Below are 21,760 nucleotides of genomic sequence, written 5' to 3'. Positions count from 1 at the left end.
CCGGAAGGTCTGTACTTGACTGCTCCCTTCTAGAAAGTTCCGCTCATTTGCAATGACGAGTCTGAGGTTTTCCCCATTAGCCAGGTCAGCTGATCTCTTTCCCGGGGTCCCTGGCGACAGACAACCTGCTGATGGGATGTGGTTATGGGTGGAGTCACTGGCTGCCTGCCCCCTCAATATCAGCAGACCCCCCCAATAAACAAACGAACAAATACATAAGGATGCGCATTCCTTATCTTTCATTATGAATACCCGCATTACTGAGGCCAACTGACAAGCAAAGCACGAGGACGGAACATATACCTAACTAAGATAGTTGTCCTGTATCAGATAGGCTCCTTCTATCACACGGATCAGCTACTTTTTAGTTAAGTTAGGTTTAGGTTTAGTCTTAAATTATGAAATCTTTATTTGACAATTATTTTAAAATCTGTTTTACATCGCATCCTTTCACCATGTGACTATTGCATGTCTGCCCATTGCATTGTCACAATATACATCTCCCCCGCATCCCCACCCCCACCCTCACCCCCGCAGGGGTCAAACTCCCGCCGACACCACTGCCGTAAAATATAATCTCCACGTCACCGAGAGGAAGTTCATTTCTGGAATCATACTTCCTAAAGAATGTAAAATGCTCATTTGTTGATGCATCGTCTAACTAACGATTTATTAACATATAAAGGGAAAGACTCGAGAGTAGAAAATGTATAAAAACGCATATTTCTTTTGATTTAAATTTGTGAAGGAGAGCAAGGTTAAAAAAACAGAAGCCCAGTGGTTGCGGATGGATGCCAATAGCTGTGTGACCAAAATTATTCCAGGACCTTTGAAGTACTTAGACCAGGGGTCACCAACCTTTTTGAAACTGAGAGCTACTTCTCGGGTACTGAGCCATACAAAGGGCTAACAGTTTGAAACGCCCTCCTAAACTTATCCAAACTTCATGTATAATAAACATATTTTAAATGCTTTTTTTTTTTTTAAGATATTGTCATTTTCAAATCTATATAAATGCAAATGTGATTAAAGAAGAATAGCAAGAGGATAAAATTAAATTTTAGACGCTGCTCACTGGTGAGTTGTGCTATTTTTAGAACAGGTCCGCGGGCGACTCATGTGGTCCTTGGGGGCATCCTGGTGTCCGCGGGCACCATGTTGGTGACCCCTGACTTAGAGGGATTTAAGTGTGAGTGGTGACACTCTCCCAAGCTAAAGCGGGGCGCGCCAGGCCTATTGCAGCCGTTCTTAACTGACAGTATACTAAACTGTGTCTCATTTCTGCATTTAGGTTACATTTATACAGGCAGATATTCCGCCGGAGCCCTTTAAGGGCCACGCTTAGGAGTACCGCTGCACACACCATCCTGGCATCTCAGCTGGCAAGGCTGCCAAGAGCCTGTCCTACTTTCAAATCCCTTCCCCGGTCACAGTGATCCGGAGAGGATGAGCCCCGGGCTCCCGGCGATCGTGTGCCCGCGAGTTTTGCTGGTAAACCGGCCCTGCTGCTGAATAAATCTCCCATGGATTCACCACAGACACGCGCGGCTTCGCAGTGACAGGAAGTGACATCGCCCCCCACTTGGAAGTGTGGCTCTTGCTTTCATTTTTGAAAGGAGATTTTAATCTTAAGACGGATAAGTACTACAGCTATATATATATATATATAAAATACAGCAACCACAATACCATGGGAAAGTCACCGAAAATCCACCAATCATAAATGTTTTTACCTATAGTCTTACTGTTCTAGCAGTTTCATTTGGAAATGCACACTGGTTCCTGGGGCTGTCTGAGAAGCAGCTTCTCTTTTCACGGCACCGAGGCCCGCGGATAAGTGAATCACATGATTCCGAGTGACCAATAGTAAGCAGGAAGGCAGTTGGTTTACAAGGCAGTCCCAAGTACAGTGGATGCCTAAAGGGATGGGGTAGAGTGATTGAAGGTCATGTGACTGGTCACATGACATTGTGGCATTAGCATGGCTTTGCTAAGAGAGAGATGACCAAGTACTTTGCCGACTTTTCTGTTACAAATGAAGCATTTAATTTTGAGAAAATTATATCTAGGAATGCTAACAATATTTTTTTTTTTACTATTTAACCTATTTGCTTCTGCTGAAATGCAGTACTGACTGCAAATATAGTTAGAGGATCTCAGGGTACAGAATTTCAGTGCTTTATTTTTCCTGATTATGTATTTCGAGGATACAAAACAAGACCAAGGCGAGGTAGCTTTAAAGGTATTGCAGAGCTGCTTCAAAGATCAGCAAAGTTTCTGTAAGGTTGTTTTTTTTTTGGGAAATATACCTTCCGCCTCCTGAGAGGAGTCATAAAAAATAAGAACAACAACAGGAACGACGTACACAGCACTGGTGAGGCAGTGCTAAAATTGTATTTTTCTAATTCAGTTTTTTTTAGTATTTTGTGAGGGCAAACTCATTTGAAGTCCTGTATAACTTTAGCACCAAGGGTGCACAGCAAATCCATTAAACAAAACAAAACCAGATGTTGTTTACTAAGACCCACCCTAGCCTCCATGCAGAAGATGTATTTTTTTTCATTTCAAGACTTCAGCCTATTGTATGCAAATGAATAGAACAGTGTTTGGTCATGTGACTCACAACCACAGCTTAATTGGTAATGACTAAGGCTTTGAGAAGCCTTATTATTCTTCACAGGTGAGATAGAGCATATCATTATTTGATAGTAAATAAATGTTTTATAGCCATATGTTTCAGTACAGAATCACAGTGAGGCTAAGTGAGGGTTCCCCAGTTCCTGTCCTGGGGGGCCAGTTTGCTGCAGAGTTTGCAGATTTTCAAACACACCTTATTAAACTCAGCAGCTAATTAGCAGGGGCCTGTACTACGAAGTGGGGTTACCGGCTTATCGGGGTAACTTGTTGGATTTAAGGTGGTCTGGGCAAAATGTAAGCGAACGAATACGAAGTCCATTTAAACTGTGGTACCTTAAATCCGACAAGTTACCCCGATAAGCCAGTAACCCCGCTTCGTGGTACGGGCCACAGGTTTATTATGCGTGTTTGAGCAGGGAAATCTGCAAGCTGTGTCACAGACTGGTCCTCCAGGACTGGAATTGGGGAACCCCGCCCTAGAGTACATCCCAAGAAGGAGGTGAGAGGCACCCAGGCGAGAGGCACCCTGGCGGGAGGGCCAGTCTGTTCCCAGCAGCATGGAGAAAGCACTGCATGATTTTGGGTTGCAAGATGCTGGTTAAAATATGCAAGCCCTCCTCACAGAGCCAGAGGTGGGATATGCACCTACCAACCGCAGGGGCGTGAGGCTACAAATGCACCACCAATTAGCACCTAACTTTGCTTTTTTAAATACTCTATGCGTAGCGGCCTTCAACCTCTTTTACAGAGAGAAAAAAAGTCTGGTGAGCTACTGAGTATAATTTGCCACCTGGAGGGGGGGGAGTGTGTGTTTAATAACATTAGCAAATTTAGCTGCCCCCACTCAGAATGTTTTCTGCTGCAGTATGAATATTCCTGTTGCAGTGTGAATTGTCACAACGTAACACACACATTACATGTTCAACACAGACTTTTATTTTGATATACGGTACCCTTCGTAAACAACGCTGCCCTTTGATGACACGTGATAATCACTCTCTTCATCCAGGAGAGCTTTGACTGCTACATGTTACAGGGAATAAACCTATCAGAGCCCATGGTCTTACACTCACTTGGTTGCGTGATTGGACACTGTGGCACTATACAGTATAGGGAATGTTAGAAGGGATTACGCATTTGGCTGCGGCAGAAAGCTCAGCCAGAGGTTGTTTTGCTGTTGAGAGAGTTGTCATTGTATATAGTCTGTGCGCCAGCCAACAAAAACCCATTAATGAATATCTAGTCACTTTATTTAAGGGCAGTCTCTTATATTGAAAAAGCAGCCGCTTGTGCAGAACCGTGGTAAAGATTTTCTCAGGTGAGGTTACTCAAGAAACATTTTGTTGATGGAAAAAACAAATCGGCCTAATTTGTTTGGCACAGTTATATGCATACTAGTTGCTGGGGATGAAACATTGTTAAATCACACGGCCCTTTTACCATTCCTTTAAAACACGGGTGGTTACATGATCTGTGCTCTGTCTATGCAGGAGGACGGCGGGGGTGTTGGAGTGACATCGTTTCTGCCATGATCCCATGAGTGTTTCTAATGACATGTGCACCCCCCAACCCCCGAGACAGCTAAGATGCCCTTGCCCACCTTCAGGACCGCAGGGCTTTTCTGCAGCCTGTTGTTTAGGCGAAAAGCCTGTTAATATCTCTCTCACCGTGAGCGAATTCGAACCAAAGAGACCAAGTAGAGGAAACAGAAGCATTCATAATGGTCTCTGAATCAACAAATCATTAGTGCCAGCTTTTGATGCTGCAATTACGCGCTTACCTGGAGGAGCAAAATAACAATATAAAAGTTGTTTAATAACCTTGAAACAAGACAAAGTGCTTTATCTAAAGTATGAGGGCTGAGCAACAAAGCTTTCAAATTGAGATTTTACACATTTCACTCCTTAGGGCTGTGGCTGAGTGTTGCATATGTTGTTTTGGCTCCGCTCATCAATATGCATGGAAATGAATCATCTTTGAATTAATACAGATCAACAGGGATGGGAAAATACACGCACCACTAACGTTCAGTGCTGCTTTCGGACCACCAGCCTAGCGGTGATGTCAAACCTATGTTCAGTGTTACTCACAAAAGTAATCCATTACAGACAGAGGTGGGTAGTTGAAGTCCAGAAAGGACAAATCCAGAGCAAGGTTTTGTTTCACCTAACCAGTTGCATACTCTGTAACTCTTTATGCTCAACTGGTTGGTTGGAACAAAAACCTTGGTCTGGATTTGTACTTTCTGGACTTGAACTACGCACCACTGTCTGTAATGGATTGCTTTTGTGAGTAACTTCCCCAACACTGCAGCCTATGTTTTGCAGGCCTTCTGAAAGGTGCTCACGCAACTTCATTGTGCTCTGCTTTGGTCGTTCTGTCCAGCTTGGTTTTTCGTGTAGCGGAGAAGCTCAGTAGCTAGGATGTTTCCCAATTCTTCTGCACAAAAGACTTCCGCACAGATTTTGGAAAGCTGGCTCTCTTTCCAGGTATTCTGCAGTGTGCCACAAGTCACTTGCACATCCTGGATGATGTGGTCACTTAAATTTTTCACATAAATCCGAGTTTAATCGCTAGCATTGCCATTAAACGTTTTAATCACCTTCGTATAGTTCTGCTTTTGTTTCAGGTTAATTCAGAAATGGAAACCATTAACCTTTTCTTCATATAAATCTTCCATTAGTATGAATTTATTAAATTTTTATCAAGCCAACCTAAGACCACGACATGCTAAAGTACCAAAAATGCATCAGAAATAAACCATGGTATGTTTGCAGTCCAATGCAGTAAGCATGACTATAGTCAAAGACGCGTCTCTCTGCTGAGACAATGCATTGATTTGATGTTTTCCTTCTGGCAGCCCTGTCATTAGGAAATGCCTGCGCGCTGTCTGACATATTAAGTGCCTCTTCGGCCGTGGTGGAGCTTATATTCCAGCAGGGGGCAAAATTCCTTCATTGGTAAAGGCTGTTAAATTAGACTTCTAAGTGCAGGAGTGTGAATCACGGGGGATTCATGTTTTCTGCTCTCTGATCTTTCCGTACTAGACCCGCAGCCAGTTAAGACATTTTGATGCTTAATCCCTTTGGGACATTCTGCAACTTGAGAAGATTTCTTTAATATTGAATTGCCCCTCCCCCCTTGTCTCTATAGGCCCTCTAACTGTGTGATGCAATATGCCAACAGTGTGTCTGATTGGTTCATATTTGTTGCTGAAACCTTACTGGCTCAATTCCCTTTAGTGACAGCTGTGCCGTCTTCCCATTGGAACAAACTTTGTTACTCTGATCATGTCATTGTTATATTATTAACAAAGTGATCTGTCTAGTTGAATCAGCTCTCTTCATGTTAGAGCCAAAACAAGTCATACCTTTGTTCATTCCCATATTCATTAACTCAGTAGATTTTCTGTCACGACGCGGCGGTTCAGGGCAGGGAAACAGGCCTGATATTGGGGCAAAACACAGGATTAATTGGGGGCGACACATTCAGGAACATGGAGAACTCGCAACATTACTGACGTTAATGACCAGACTAAGGAAAGATTCACAGGGAAGCACGGAAATACACTGAATCATTAGAGACTAGAAACAGCTGGTAACCAGGAGGATTCCACATGAGGTAAACGAGGGGGCGTGGCACACAGGAGTAACTGCACAATCAGGGCTTGACAGAACCCCCACCCCCCAAAGGTGTGCATTCACCAGGACCAGAGGGGCCAGACAAGACATGATGCAGGACCCAGGGACAAACCAGACAACACCACCTAGAGGGGGACAAGAGCAAGAACATCAACGGGGCAACAGGAACAGCACCGACACACAGAACGGGCACAAAGACAACACCAACCAACAAACCACGGGGAATGCAGACACGCACAAGGACACCAAAGATGGAAACACAGGACCTGGGGAATCCAAAGGAAAAGAAGACACAGGGGGAACACAACCAGGGGACAGACCAACAGGAGGGAGAAACCAACCAGGGGGCACAAAACCAAGGGAAACACCCACGGGAGGAACCAAACCAGTAGGGGGCACACCGAACGGGAGTGTGAAGGAATCAGTAGGGAACAGAGGCGAAATAGACAGACGCAGAGCAAACACAGGGGGCACACCAACAGGGGAAATGGAACCAGGGGGCAGACAACCAAAAGGGACAAAACCAGGGGGCAAAAAGGCGAAGGGCGAGGGGAGCCAGGAAGTCAGAGGGACCACCGGAGGAGGCGAGGAGGGAGAACTTTACAGGATTATGAGTTCGATTCCACCTCTCTGTGGGTAAGGCTCTCTTGGTGCCCCATTCTGGTCCCCCCCCACCTCCCCGTGATGTGCTCCAGGTGTTCCTCACCCTTATAACCCACAGCCAGTTAGAGAAGATGGATGGATGCACAAGATCGTGATTCCACTTGTATCTTGAACTTGAAAATGGTCTGAATTGCACTGTGTGGGTGTTCCCTAATGGTGTCCAAGGTTAACCTCTTATTTATAACCCATAATTTCTTCTTCTTTGACACAAAGTTGCTTGACGACCAGCAGGCATTTTCCCGTCTCCAGGTGAGGCCATGTTGATTGGCGAGCAGCTCTGTGACTTCCATCAGTGAGGCCTTCAGCAAGGCCCAGATCTCTGCTTTTGCCTGGGGAGGGGATGACAGAAATGCTGCCCAGCTCAGTGACCACCACCCGCCCCCCCGCTCCCCAGTCACTGCCTCAGCTCCATGGAGACCTCGCACACAGATTTCACTTCTCAAAGCTGTTTTATAACGTTAATTAAAGGTGTCCACTAGGAAGTAAGGAATGTCTCATTGGGAAAAGAAAATCATTTAAATTTAGGATCTGGCAGGTTTTATGTAACATTAAACTGGGAACCCAATTTAATTTGCTGTATATTTAATAGTCTGAAATGCATGCTATTTAAATCTTGCTCTCTCTCTGGCTGTCTTCTTCGGAGGGGTGCTGTCCCACCCCGCGCTTTCTCTGGATGCATGCTTCCTTCATTCACCTCATGCTCGTTATTTACAACACTCGACACCCCCCACACCATCATCATGACCCCCCCCCTCCCCCACCCTTAACTTCTGATCCATGAAAATCCTCTCAGTGGTGATTAGGTAGCTGAAGTGACAATCACTCCAGCCAAAGTCTCAGTAGAACGTGCAGGAAAATGAGGGGTGGGGGGGGCTGATCGGATACAGAAGAGGCCCAGATTACAGACCTGAGTGTGCTGAATATTCGGGGAGGGTGGAGCACAGATATGCCCCACACCCCCAGCATCCTGTACCTGCAACGCTTAGCAAGTGATATGTATGTATGTATGTAAGGGGTTATATGTTTTTTTTGGTTTGTAAATTCATACGAGGGGGGGCGGCACCATGGTTTGCACGGATGCCTCACACCTCTGGGACCAGGGTTCGAATCTATGCCAGGCTTTCATGTGTGTGGAGTTTGCATGTTCTCCCCGTGTTGTCGTGGGGTCCGTCCCCCCGACCCCCCCAGTACAAAAACATGCTGACACTAATCTCATCCTGGGTTGTTCCTCTGGGTTAGGCTCTGGACCCCCCACAACCCTGAATAGGATAAGCAGAGTCAGATAGTGGATGGATGGTTGGAAATTCGTGTGGGAGCTGCTAGCAGACTTCTGCATTTTCACAAATATTTTATTCAGTCAATACAACACTGGAATGTGATCAAACAAAACAAATACTGTATTTTTATTATATTTATTTACAAGACACTTGTGTCTAAAGTGACACAGTTGAAAAAACAGGGTCAGTAATTACAGAGTAAGGACTTTGCTCAAGGACTCAACTGTGAAAAGACTCCGCCAACTGTGGGATTTGAATCAATAACTTTCTGATCAGGTTGTTCAACAAGAAGTTTGAACTGTGACTAGAACATAAGAAATTTACAAACGAGAGGAGGCCATTCAGCCCATCAAGCTCGTTTGGGGAGAACTTAACTAATAGCTCAGAGTTGTTAAAATCTTATCTAGCTCTGATTTAAAGGACCCCAGGGTTTTAGCTTGCGCTACACTAGCAGGGAGACTATTCCATATTCCATACTCTAACTACACACTGTGTAAAGAAGTGCTTTCTCAAATTCATATTAAAATGGTCTCCCACTAATTTCCACTTATGGCCACGAGTTCTAGTATTTAAACTAATACTGAAGTAGCCATTTTGCTGAACAGCATCCAGACCTGTTAGAATCTTATATACCTGGATCATGTCCCCCTAACTAGTCATTTAGTGACTGCATAGGGATGCTTACCCATCTTCCTAATGCTGAATTTGTGTATCATATTCGTTATACATGAAGTTATTTGGAAAGGTGATCAGAATGATATATTTGCTGCCCGCTAAGTCGCCAGCTGATGACATCTGATGACGTCGGCCTGATTGAACTCTGGCATTGATTAATTGAGTCTAGGCTGAGGAAAGTTTTTTTTTTTCACCACATATTTTAAATGACACATGTCATTCAGTTTAATGTCCCTCCCCCCTTTTTCATGTCCCAAGGTCTGTGACGGTTAACTCTCGTCAGCCGAGACCTTGAACTTCCAGCATGGAACATTTCTGCGGCTGGTGGACCGTAAACCAGAAAAAGCAGGTACGAAATATGTGAATGTGAGATAAACGGAAATGTACAGGGCAGTAAATGGCCAGACGAGGGCGGTGTCTCAGGACCGAGATGTCTAATAACTAAGACCCGGGCAAAAGTAAGCATTAGTATTTTCTGCGTTTGTTCTTTCATGTTTATTGCCTGAATTTATGGTACATTTGTCAGCATGTTCAAGCAGCAGTGCAACACTATTCTGTAAGTGGTCGACATTCATTTTGTCATTTACATCTCTAGGGATTCTTCAATGTACACATGCATACATGATTAATCCTCCATGTCTAAATCAGACTGATAATCATGAGGAATCTCTCTCTGCCCCTTTACGAGGAAAGCAGCAGATTTGTCTCACCAACTTTTTAAAGAATTATATGCTGGTTCAGATGATTAGAACTAGAAATGAAACAATAATTTCTAATAAAGAATAATTTCTTTTGGAAATAATCTGATGAATGTTCATTCGCCTTCAGTACAATCCACCAATTGTGACGTAATAAAGTGAAATAATAGGACAGATATTGATATCACTGGCAGCAGTGCACAGACTCCACATTAAAGCCCACTAGTCACTGGCGATGAGCTCGCATTTGGCTGGATGTATGAGATATATCACTGCGTTTGAGGTTCCAACATTTTCACTGAGCTCGGATTACGGACACACTTCGCGCTCGCTCAAAGGGAGCTTTTGAGAAACCCTCTGGGTCATTCTCTCCTGTCATGTTTACCGTTGATTTTACAGCTGCACTTGGAGTTGTTGCAATGCTGGTTTAAAGCAAGGCCGGATTGGGATGTAAAATCGGACCTGGACTTTGGGGTCGCCCACTGTACATTTTATCAACCGGATGGGTGGGATCTCAAGTTTTTACCAACCCAAATACCTTATGTTTCAGCTAAGCGTTGGAGCAGAGTATAGACATGATCATCCAGCCAGGAACTGACTCACCCATGGCCCCTCCCACCATAACCCAAACCCAATCAGATGCAGGTTCTGTGAACACCCTGGCATTTGAGCCAGTTGCATGTAATAGGGGTTGCAAGGCACGCAGAAATATTTTACCATGTTAATCCTTTACGGAGACTCCAAACCCAGTGTGTCCCGTGTCGAGGAACACGGAAGTTAATGGGATGTGACACGTCTACTTTATCTAAGGTCTCCAAATAGAAAATTATGTGGCTCCTTCACACTGGCATTGAGCTGCATGTCCCAATCAATGAGCAGAGTGGCTTTCTATGGTCTTTGATAAGAAAGGACCCCTAATAAAGAGATCCCACAATGCGATTATGCCCTTAATGTCCCTGCATTGTATTATGCGACGTGTCAAATTAACACTGACACAGGTTTCATCAGCGGTAAAATAGGAAAAATAATCGTCAAATTACTCGCGTTGATGGACGGACGTGATGTGCTTATTTGCGACGGGTTGGGGATGGAGGTGCTGCAGGCCTGCCTGGAGACCTCGGCCCATGCGCTGACTCCCACAGGAGCCTCTGTGAGATCCATAAACACTCAGCATGTGCGAACAGGACCTTAACGGCGAGGTGTAGAATCTGAGGTAGGCCTTTCATTGCTCGTAAAATTTTCATTGCTCGTTTAATAGGCCTGCGAGGTCTCCGGGGTTACAGCTGGAGGTTTCGAAGCAGACGGGCGTCTCCTTGGCGCTCCGTGCTTGTCGTTCTGGCTCAAATCGCTCCTGTCTCTAGGGAACATGTTCAGCTGGGCACCAGGAGCTGGTCTGACTCACCACGAGGGCTGGAACTGAGGAAGCAGGCAGTCAAACCACATTCATTCAAGATTTCTCCCCCAGTCTCTGTTTTATGTTTTCAGACAATAAGAGATATAAAAGGTCTTAATGGAGCTTTTGTCCTATAATGGTCGGGAAATTTCTCTTAACAACAGCATAGAGACCCACTGCAGGGCTCAAGTGGCCTCTCTGCATTTCATGAATTTGATTGGCTGATGGGTTCAGCACTGCCTACACATCAAATCCCGCCACTCAAATGTCGTCATGTGACGGGCGAACCGGTGGAGTGGTCATGACAGTCTGGTGGGGTAATTAGCGCCTAGCTGGCTATTGCGCACAGGCATGGGCAGGCCAACCGTGGCGCGGGTAGTGGTTAGCGTGGCTTACACTAATCAGAAAGCGTGTCAGCGCTTCGATGATGGTGGAATTATCACAGGTGAGTGCGTTGGGCATGGTTCTCGCTAATTAGGCTATTTAGAGAACTCACCGGGCTCCGGAAAAGTGTACGGAAACACGCTGGTAATCAAACGAAAAGTGCACATGGCATCAAAGACTTACCTTGGCCAGTTTTGTAGAAAAGCGATATTGAAGTACCATCCCACAGAGAGTCTGCGCTACCAGGTGGAAACAAATATGTTTTGGGGGGAGGAGTGTGGCTCAGTGGGTCAGGTCTACGTCGCTGGTCCGAGTCTTGTCTGTGGTAGAGTAGTCACATCCCCCGTTGAGTCCTTGGACCAAGCTGTTGCCCTGCTCACCTTCCCTAAGACCAATAGCCTGTCCATGTGATCTCAGATCCCAGGATTTGTGCTCGACCGTTTATATAAGTTTATGTCTCAAAGGAGAGAAGATGGCATTTACGGATTGAAGCATTCCGATGTACCTGTACCAGTGCAGATGGCAAACAACGCTTCATTTCATCACTGGTTATTGGTTTTGAACCCGGGATTGTTCCCTAAGCTCCCTTCAACAGATGTCGCAGTGTGTGTCTTTACCTTTTGCAGTGGAGCACAAGGATGAAAGTGCGTTGTCTTGCATGGTCTTTCCTGCCTTGCAGCTGGTGAGCTCTGCAGTAGCTGTGCCTCTTTGTTTCTCCCATCACCACTTCTGGAAGTTGCCTGGAACAACCCCGGAACGCTCCTGGAACACCCAGAACTCTCCTCGAACATTCCTGGAACACTCTTTTAACACACCTGGAACACTCCTTGAACATGCCTGAAACACTCCAGGAGAACCGCCTGACCATCTGAAGCAGAAAGCAAGTGCAATATGGTTTGGTCACCAGGTCTCCTTTGTTACCAAACAATTTATGGATCTCTCAGCTCAGCCGGAAAGCCGCAATCTGCTGGGGAAGATTCTGCAGACATGGGAGGGGGGGGCGGCGGGATGATCTATTACACATTAACCAAAAGATGGGCAAAACTAGCATCGTTAATCATCTGAAACTACTCTCTGGGTGGCCTTGGGAAAATTCAAAATATACTGCGTGGTTTGGGTAATATAGTCCTTTGAGTGGATGTTATCTTCATGCGTAGCACCTGCTTGACGTCGGACGTGTGATTTCATAGCAGCCGTGCTTTTCACAATAGCTCTCGTGGCAGTTAATTTTTTTTGAGAATACTTGTGTTTGTTTTTTCTTTACTAATGCATTTGAGTAATGTAGTGCTGACCATAGAATACGTGTACATCGTTCATCTTCTGACCTGGTTTTTGTGACGGGATCTGCCGCAGACACTCTGGGGATGGTCTTACAGCTCTTACTGGAAGGAAAAGTCGGTGTTTTTTCCCCTACTGCTCATCCCACGAGCACGGAATCTTTCATGGATCCGTCTGGTCTCCGAGCAGCGAGTCCGGGGATCGTAATGAACATGTCTGCGTAATTGGGAGGGGGTGGCTGGGGAGTTCTGGGCGGAGAGACTCCGGGTGACACCTCCCTGTCCTTCGAGACGGAGCCGCAGAGCGGAATGAAACCACTTTATTACTCACTCTCATAACTTCGCTGACCTCCGCCAGTGTGGCAAAGAGCAAATATTTCATTTTGCTCCTTGGAATATCTCCGCATTTCCATGGCGCCCATTGTAAATGGTCCCAGCCCATCCAACTAACAAATCAACGTTTACATTCAGACAGAAGAACATTGGTGCGCACTTAATAAAGCCGTCTAATAAAATATCTTTATGTTAATTAGAGAGGCTGGTGGGAAACGTATGACAATTTAATTTCACAGGACATAAAGCCGGTTTTCATTGGCTATTTTACTGTCCTCGAGAAATCCATAAGCCGTCACATACCTCGTTATATTGCGAATAAATCTGAAAAAGTCCCCCCTGTCCATTTTATAAATGATACCTTAGTGCCATTAGAGATACCGTTTAATGGCGTTCAAAACAATATGTGGAGGCTTTGCGATTCAAAGGATCAGCTTTTATTCCCTCCCCTGACTCATCTTCACGCCAATCAGATATATGTGGGAAAAATAGGTGGATTTTTAAACTACATCATTAGCAACAACTTCCAAACTGTAAGCAGTGGAACAATAGCTAGGCAGAATGAATAAAACATTCTATGGCAGAGATAGAAAGAGGAGCAGAGGATGAATTTTCAGGTTTGGTCGCAGGGTGGTGTGGCTGCGGCAGCACCGTGTTTGCGTGCCAGATTTTGGTTGAAGGTGGGGGAAGCAGGGATGGGACCTGCCCCCCCGGACATCCATCTTCGGCCGGTTTGGCCCGGCCGCTGCTCCCCCGGCGAGTTTGGCAGGGCATCTGTCATCATGGTGCCCCCTCCCCAGCCGGTGATGGAATCAGCCGCAGAGTGCCTGCCACATAAATCAGCCGCCGGCGCTCAGACATGTGGCGCCTCCGGTGTTCAGGCGCGAGGTTCAGCTGCATAGGAAGTGACGGAGCGTCTAATTACCGCCGAATCCTAGGTCACTGCGCCGGTGTGTTTGTTACCGGTTGGTGTAAAACTCAACCGCTTCCACTTGTTCGGCCCGGTAATGAGGATCGATCCTGGGGGGGAGGCTGGGTAGGACCTGGCCCGCATCTCCAAAGATGGGCCAGAAAGAGGGACAGGTTGATGTTGCCATTCAGCATCTTATCTATCTGACTACCATCATGGTGAGAGAAACCATCACCTGATCGCTGGCTTGCTAGCAACTGACAGAGACGGCACCGGTGGCAGCAAATTGGGCCGGGGGTGGAGTGGGGGGGGGGGGGCAGAGATCAGTCGGTGCTGTCCCCTATCTCGATGAGCCACCCACACCTCCCAATCTCCTGGCCCCACAGAGCAAGTTTTAGTCTATGCCCAAGCTTGAAAGACAGGCCTTCCTCCTGTCAAACGATCCCAGCTGCTCTCTTCCAAATTGATTTCCTCCAGACCAGAGGACTTTTGATAAGGGCTCCGGGTGAGATTGACACACTGCCTAATATATTCTGAACGCTTCTTTCCATCTCTTTTACCCCACTGGACCAGGGAGAATCGCGGTGAAGTCCTTTAAGAGAATGCGATTGTCTCCAAAGGAGCTTTCGTATTCGGGGCCTTTGATCCCTCAAAGGGGAATGAGGCAGTTCTAAGAGCGCCGGACGCTGAGCGGACATTAGATGGGCAGCGCTGAAAGTGCGGGTAACTTCGCCGCTATCGTCGCCGTGTTGGGGCAGCTGGTGAGTCTCTTGAGCGGACGCTTGCCGTGGCGGAAGGCCGTGACTGCGACATCGGCAACAAGAAACGTTCCCGCCTCGAAAGATCGACAAGCCTCACAAGCCACAAGTCAATAAGCGTCTGTCTGAGCAGAAGCACGTCACCTCACACCGACTGTTTATGTCAGTCATGGGCAACCGGGGGCGCCGTAGCGTAGAATGCAATCTCAGAGATGCAGCCCAAATGTTATCAATGCCGAACAGCCCGTCCTGAGCAGAGACGTTTTATGAAAAACCTGCGCCCAAATCTGTCGAGTTGTTTGAGGTGTTTATCTGGCCACCTCCTTGCGATTCAGGGGCTCGAAAATAACAGCTGTTCTCATATAACTGGTATTTAAAATGGCTGCGTCTTGGGACAAACCATCTGGAGAGTGTGGGACAGGAAAAATTAGGTGCTTCGGAGTGTTAAGAGTTGTTCCTCCGTAGCATTTACTCTGGCACACAATGAGACCTTGTAGAGTGAATAGCCACACGGAGGTCAACAAAAATTACCTCTGGATTTTAAAAATAAGGCATTTTAAGATGTAAAATTCCAATTAGCATGCAAAAGCTATCTCTTAGAGGTGCAAAATCTGGGTTGAATATATTGTTTATCGTGATGTATGTAGTGATGTACTGGATATGTATCCTATTCCAAAAATGGAATGAAAGCGATATTAGGAAATTACAAATTACATCATGCCGTTCTATTATTTTGAAATTAGGTCAGCGTTCCTGGTATTGAAATCTATTTATATGGCCATAGTGTACATTGACCCACAGGCTACCCACAGCCAAACAGAAACTCTGGTCTGGAAATATCCCCGTTATTACATAAGAAGCTTTAGCTTTGGCTAAAAGTCGCGATAACTTTTATGAATGGCTTCTGTCATCTCGCCAACATACTAACAAAATGGCCTTTTCTCTACAAAGCAATATTTCACAGAGTACAATGGGGCTCTATTTCATTCCTTGGCTGTATTAAAGTCTCCATGTCCAGTGAGGTAAAAATCTATGCGCTACCAATATTTTTGCGAAATGCCCAGTATCAGTTGCTGGCGAGTTATGCCTTTAATAGAACATTCCGGCATTCTCGCCTGGGTGCTGTTTCAAGGGATGGCATCTGGCCCAGTAAACATAGAACGCATTATTCTTTAATGGCTTCTGCCCCTCGCCACGTCTAATTAATGCTTTTCATGCACGAGGAGGGAGTCCCATGCTCCGTTTCAAATCCCTGAGCGTGAGTGCACAGCGGCGCCCCCCGCAGGAGGAATGGGAAGGCCGCTGGATAAAAAGCGCGCTTGGTTATCCGCTTCTGTCGCATGGTGCAGCAAATTATGTGGCTTATTATCCCGCTGTGTCATAGCGCTGCCATGGCGATATCCGACTGGGTTATAGAATCCCCCTCCAGCATGCGTGTCTGAAAAGAGGAATCCCTCTCTCCGTCTCTTTCACCCGCTCCCCTCTTTCCATCACTCTCTCTCTCAAACCCAAAGTTCCGCACTGACCGTTTATAGCGTCCCTGCATTATTCATGCACCTGAAATTGCGGCAAACGGCGCATCTTTCGACAGCTCTGTTTGTGGGATGGCTAAGCTGTGTTTACCGAGTTACGGGGGGGGGGGTACACCGGCAATTATTTTCTTAATGCCGCTGATACAACTGTTTCAACGGGAGCGGTGGGTGTGGAGAAGGTGCCGGGGGAGAGCTGAAATGGGGGGCACGTCCGCAAGCCGCCTGCATCAGGGGCTCTCAAGCTGTGGGGGTTTCCCCAATAACTGGTAGGCCTTTGATGTCTCTCCTGCCTGTCCCGCACCACTGCCCATCCAGCCATTGGAAAAGCAGTATCACCTCCCTGCTCAGACATAAGCATCCATATCCACTCTGGACCTTCACCTTTACACCCAGAACTTAGCAGTTTTAACAATCTGGATTGCATAAATCAGGACTTTGTCAGTTTGACTTTCTCTGCCAGCCCCTGCAGGATGGGCCCCCCCCTTTGAGTCTGGTCCCTCCCAAGGTTTCCTCCTCCTAGAGAGTTTTTCCTTGCCACTGTCGCCTCTGGCTTGCTCACTGGGGGCTTTGGGCGGGGATAATGTAAAGCGCTTTGAGACAATGTAATGCTGTGAAAATATGCAGAATAAAATGTAAATGAGTTGAGTTGAATTAGCAAATGATACTGGGGACCCTGCTCCTCACCAGACTGATGGAAGAATGGGGTCCAGTGTCATTTGGGGGGAGTCTCTAGAAAAGTTTGAGACTGGTATGCATCACTGACGACAAAGACAAGCACAAAGGCATGCAGCGAGTAGGCGACCAGGACCATGTGTGATTCATCATCTGTAATCTAATATTTCTGTAATCTAACATTAACCCACGTTCTCTGTAAATTTATATACCTTGAGTTGCAAATCTACAGAGCAGGACGTGAATCAACAGTATTAATAATGATTAAGATTTTCAAATAATAATTTCTTTCCTTCCTCTTTTCTTTTTTGTATTTCAAACAGCTATTTGCCCTGTGGAATAGTTTCTCCAGATAACAAAGGAAATGATACCTTTTTGTACGCAAAGACCACGCTGTTCTGACCCGGACGTCCTGCGAGCTGAATATTCATACTCATCCGTAGAGCGTCAGGAGTGCCGAGTCTGAGCGGAATACTAAATCGAACGCTGATTCCTGCGTCTCGCGCTCTGTGTTTACTCCCACCAGTTGCTGGTTGTGCCCGCCCAGCAGATTCTTTCCGTCGCGGGCGGCCACGGGGCCATTATACACGCCGAATCACCTTTAGAGATTGATGAGCGTGAGCCACGTGCAGCGGACGGACATCACAAGCCACCGGCGCCATTGATAAATCCATTAGGCGCCAGAGGGCATGTTTCGTAGCATAGATCAAACCTGTGAAAAAACACTTTCGATGAATAAAGCCAGCCTCTCGCTCTGTGGATTTGCAGGCGGACGGTGTGTGTGGCTCAGTGGGTTCAAATCCCAAGTGATTTCACTGTTAAATCCTTCAGCTAGACCCTTAATTACTCCAGGCTGACCCTGCCTTCTCAGAAATGTATGTCACCTTGGATTAAAGGGTCTGGTAATAAATAAAAGGCAAACAGTTTTGGGGAGGTTCCATACAAAGGTAACCAACCAGCTGTGACTGTACTCAACTTGTCGGTTGAAACAAAACCTTGGTCTGGATTTGTACTTTCTGGACCTGATATTTCCACCCATATCCCTAATGGATTACTTTAGTGGGTTTTTTCCCCCAACACTGAATGTAAATACTGCAGCCCTGCTTTGATCAGTGGCTAATTAATGTGAGTATTCTGATGACTTGATTCTGAAGCCTTTTTGGGGATAAGACTAGGTCAGTGTTTCTCAACCTAGTCTTTGGGGACCTCCAGACAGTCTAGGTTTTTGCTACCTCCCAACTCCCAGCCAATGAAGATTGCAGAGTACCAAGGACAGGTGTTTTGGGAGGGGGGGAGAGAACAAAAAGTGTGGACTGTCTGGGGTCCCTGAGGGCTGGGTTGAGAGACACTGGACTAGGTCCTTGACCTTGAACATCTTTGAAAGGTGGAACCTACTGGCTTCCGGGTTCTGGAGAGCAGTAACCAGTGGTCTCCACGTTAACAGCATGGAAGGATGATAGTGAAACCCAAGCTGGTGCAGTTTGAAAAATCAAAATGTTGATGCAATGTAAAATTATTTCTTCAAAATTGAAATAAAATGAAGAGAGCTGACCCTAGAGATCGGTTTGCATCTGTCATTCGACACACACCCCCCCCCCCAATAAGTTGAGCCGTCAGAGTTCCCGTATCGCTCTTGGCAACACAACTCGAGTGAAGTGACTCATCTGCTAAGATCTGCAGAAAACCAATATGGCAAGTCGAGCTCGAGGAAGACCAGAGTCACAGCCTGCGTCGAGCAACAAATCATCAAACAGACTCCTGTTGACTCAGAAAACATCAGGTTGGTCTTTAACACTCAAGGAGGTGTGCACCAATGCCCCCCCCCACCCCATCAGTCACCCACCAAGCCTCTAAGGATGACACAACTGTGGCAACACTGATGGTGACATAAGCGCCCCATTGATGTGACTCGGATCAGAAGCGGCCAGCTTGAGTAACCAGTGACGGTCGAGGAGTCGCATTTCCGGATGGCCTCTGCACCCAGCTGTCGACTTACATCCTTGTTGCTGGCGGATTCTGTAGCCCGTGGCGTGTTATCGGACTCCGTGTCTCTGTGCCGGCCTGGTGGGGGTGTTAATTACCGCCAGGGAGGAGAGTGGGATTCCATATAATTAAGTGGGCTTCCTCTTGCAATTACACCCACAAGAAAAGACGTCAGGAATGTAAAATCATCATAGGGACCCAAGTCACCATCCTGCTGAGTCAAGGACAGAGAATACAGGGGGCGCTGTTTCCAGGAAGCCTTTTCAATTCGAGCGTGTCTTTCCCTTTGTAGACCTATACAAGGACGCCAGACTCATAACTATGTGATTATACTTCAACTGCCGCCGCATGTTTACTTTTCCGCTAGCGATTGATGTTTGGAAACATCGCACTCGAAACCCCACATTTGCTTTGTCACTGGGCAGGGCTGGTGTTCGACACTAACACAGAGACAAAAGCTGCTTAGTGGCCTCGTTCGGCGTGCTCTGGGCAAACGTTTCTGCCTCAGGGACGTGGCTAGAAATTCTGGGCCCCCCCTGACAAAATGTCACCTCGGGCCTCATATAGGTATAACTCTGTGGATTCAGGAGCCCCTGGAAAGTGCTGGACCCCCTAAACCTGCCAGGGCAGCCATGACCCTTCGGAGTCCCATGTCGCCCAATCAAGAGCGGACCCTGTGCAGACACAAGGCTGAGAAACAGAGCGGAGGTCCAGGCTTAGAATAACTGACCTTCAGACAGAACCTCACATTGGCTGTCATGGTAACTAATGGAGAATAATGTAAAATGTGGCCCCACCCCCAGACTGTCTTTCTCATATTCCTCCTAGACACCTTTGCATGACGGACCAAACACCAGTACTTATCAGCCCCCCTAACAAGAAGCTCCGACTTGAGTCATTCCAGTCTCTACCCCCCAAAGAAAAAGCATGGGAGGGGGAAAAAAAGCTTCTTTTAAAGGTACCTCTGAAGTTTAAACATGTGATCTTAATAGAATCTGACTTGCTGTATATTAGTTAATCCGGTCCATTCCGCGGATGAAAGACGTGACGGCTGCAAAGGTAATTCTCAAGGGTTCAGATCCGAAATCATGTTCAGATGCTTCCCAGTGGGAAGCCTGCGGTGCCAGAACCGGGGGCATAGTCACGTTTTAAGACAGCCGAATCTGATCCCGGACTGAATACTTAAACTAAAAAAATACCCAGAATGCACTGAGCTGAGGATATTGGCAGGTCTATACTTTATTCAGTGCTATCAAGCACTAGGGCTAACTTACAGTTACCACAGGGTAAAACGTGGTATCGTTTAATGACCCGTGCCGAGCAGACAGTCTGGCTGTCCCTGCTACAGTAGCCTGCAGTTGTTCTCGCTTGGTACTGGAGAGCTTCATTAATGGCGCAGTGTCTACTTTTCCAGAGGTGTCATCTAGGTTTTTGATAATTGGCGTGTTATTTTTCAAGAGTCATCTCCTAGTTATCTCTTTAATGAGGCTCATTGGCACATATCTTAGCGATGTTCTAATTAGTCTCCCACTTCCATAAAATCGGCATTTGCACAGAATATGCGCTAATGTTCATTTAGCGTTATACTTACATGATTTGGCGCACTAATGACTGAACAGTGACATACTAATTTGGTAGGTTATTTAGCTATGTTTTGATAGTCCAGATGAAACGGTTTCATCATATTTTACCAAGTAAATAGGGGAAAAAATGTACTTGTGTCATAATTAAAGACAGATTAAGGGAGTAGTGAATCATATTTTTGCATTAAAAATGTATGTAGATATATTTACAATGTATATCCACAATTGTATGTCTGCCCAGCAAACTCTTTTTGATCTTTACCTTGTGGACTAGTTTTACAAAACTATATCAGCCTGCCTTCTATCTATCCATCCATCCATCCATCCATGTATCCTTCTTAACCAATTATCTACAGATGTGGTGAGCTTGGAGCCAATCACATCGCCACCACAGAAGGGGATACCAAACAAGACTATATATTAAGAATGTAAGTTAGTCGTATGTTTTCTGTTATGGCCACTAGGGGCCAACTGTGCCATAGTGACAGTAGTGTGTGTGATACAGCAGATTTAGCGAATTGCTAAAACGAGCTAAAATCACACCTCAAATGTAAATGGAGGCTTCCTCGTTACATCTTCACTTTCCTCCTCGTTATTACGAAATGTCCCTCAGTTGCACGGGTTCCTACCCAAATACACCACACCATCACCGTTGCAGTTAACAATAATAGCAAATGTTTAAAAATTCGTACAAACCATGAAAATACATCATCCTTTTGCTGTAGGAGAGAAGAAATAGTCCAAGTCGCAGGTCTTTGGGGGGACCCAGCCAATCCAGAGGGCACAGAACCATCATACACAGAAACATGGGTGGTGGTCGAACCCGCAACCCTGCGAGTGTGAAGCCACAGTGCCACCTAGACATGTAATGACATCTTGAACGGACGCTGTTCCGTTGCTGGGCTTGAATCCATACTACTGAGAAGTGCCCCCCACTGATTGGTCAGTAAGACAGTGGCTAAAGGGAGTGGGAGAATGCCGCTATCCACCAATGGGTGACAGCCCTCAGACGGTGTGGCAGATGTTTCACCATGGCGACGGCTAACGTCTGACAGCAAAAAGATATCCCGTTTGCTCGTTCTCCTCCTTTGATTGAGCGAAAGACACAGAGAGACCCGAGTCTGTTAATCATCTGTGATCATAAATATTCAACGGAAAGGGGATGTTTAAAAGTACATTTTAAAAGGGAGCCACAAACTTTGCTGTCAGAATGAAGGAATGAATAATTTAGGCTTCCTTTGTCTTCCGTGGTGACTCGTGACTAATTGCTGCCGTTCGCTGATAAATCGTAAGTGCGGTTAATGTACGGAGCAGAATCGCGGTGCGTCTGGTGTGATCGGCAAC

At 46.2% G+C, this 21,760-nt stretch overlaps 1 long non-coding RNA gene across 6 annotated transcripts in view; it reads left to right on the top strand.

Annotated features, from left to right (window-relative positions):
• LOC111837230 (uncharacterized) overlaps positions 1 to 18,343 on the top strand; it is a 64,528-nt gene extending 46,185 nt beyond the window's left edge. For 5 of the 6 annotated variants that reach the window (XR_011985868.1, XR_011985869.1, XR_002836608.2 and 2 more), the window contains exons 4-5: positions 9,152 to 9,242; positions 17,174 to 18,343. This is a non-coding gene — a long non-coding RNA (uncharacterized lncRNA). Of the gene's footprint in view, positions 1 to 9,151; positions 9,243 to 12,047; positions 12,320 to 17,173 lie in introns of those variants that run through there. The other variant, XR_011985867.1, reaches the window with a different exon arrangement.
• Positions 18,344 to 21,760: the final 3,417 nt, after the last annotated feature.

This window comes from Paramormyrops kingsleyae, chromosome 25 (genome assembly GCF_048594095.1).
Source record: "Paramormyrops kingsleyae isolate MSU_618 chromosome 25, PKINGS_0.4, whole genome shotgun sequence".
Classification (NCBI taxonomy): domain Eukaryota; kingdom Metazoa; phylum Chordata; class Actinopteri; order Osteoglossiformes; family Mormyridae; genus Paramormyrops; species Paramormyrops kingsleyae.
The sequence above is the reverse complement of the archived record's forward strand: the minus strand, read 5'-3'. Positions and strand labels throughout refer to the sequence as shown.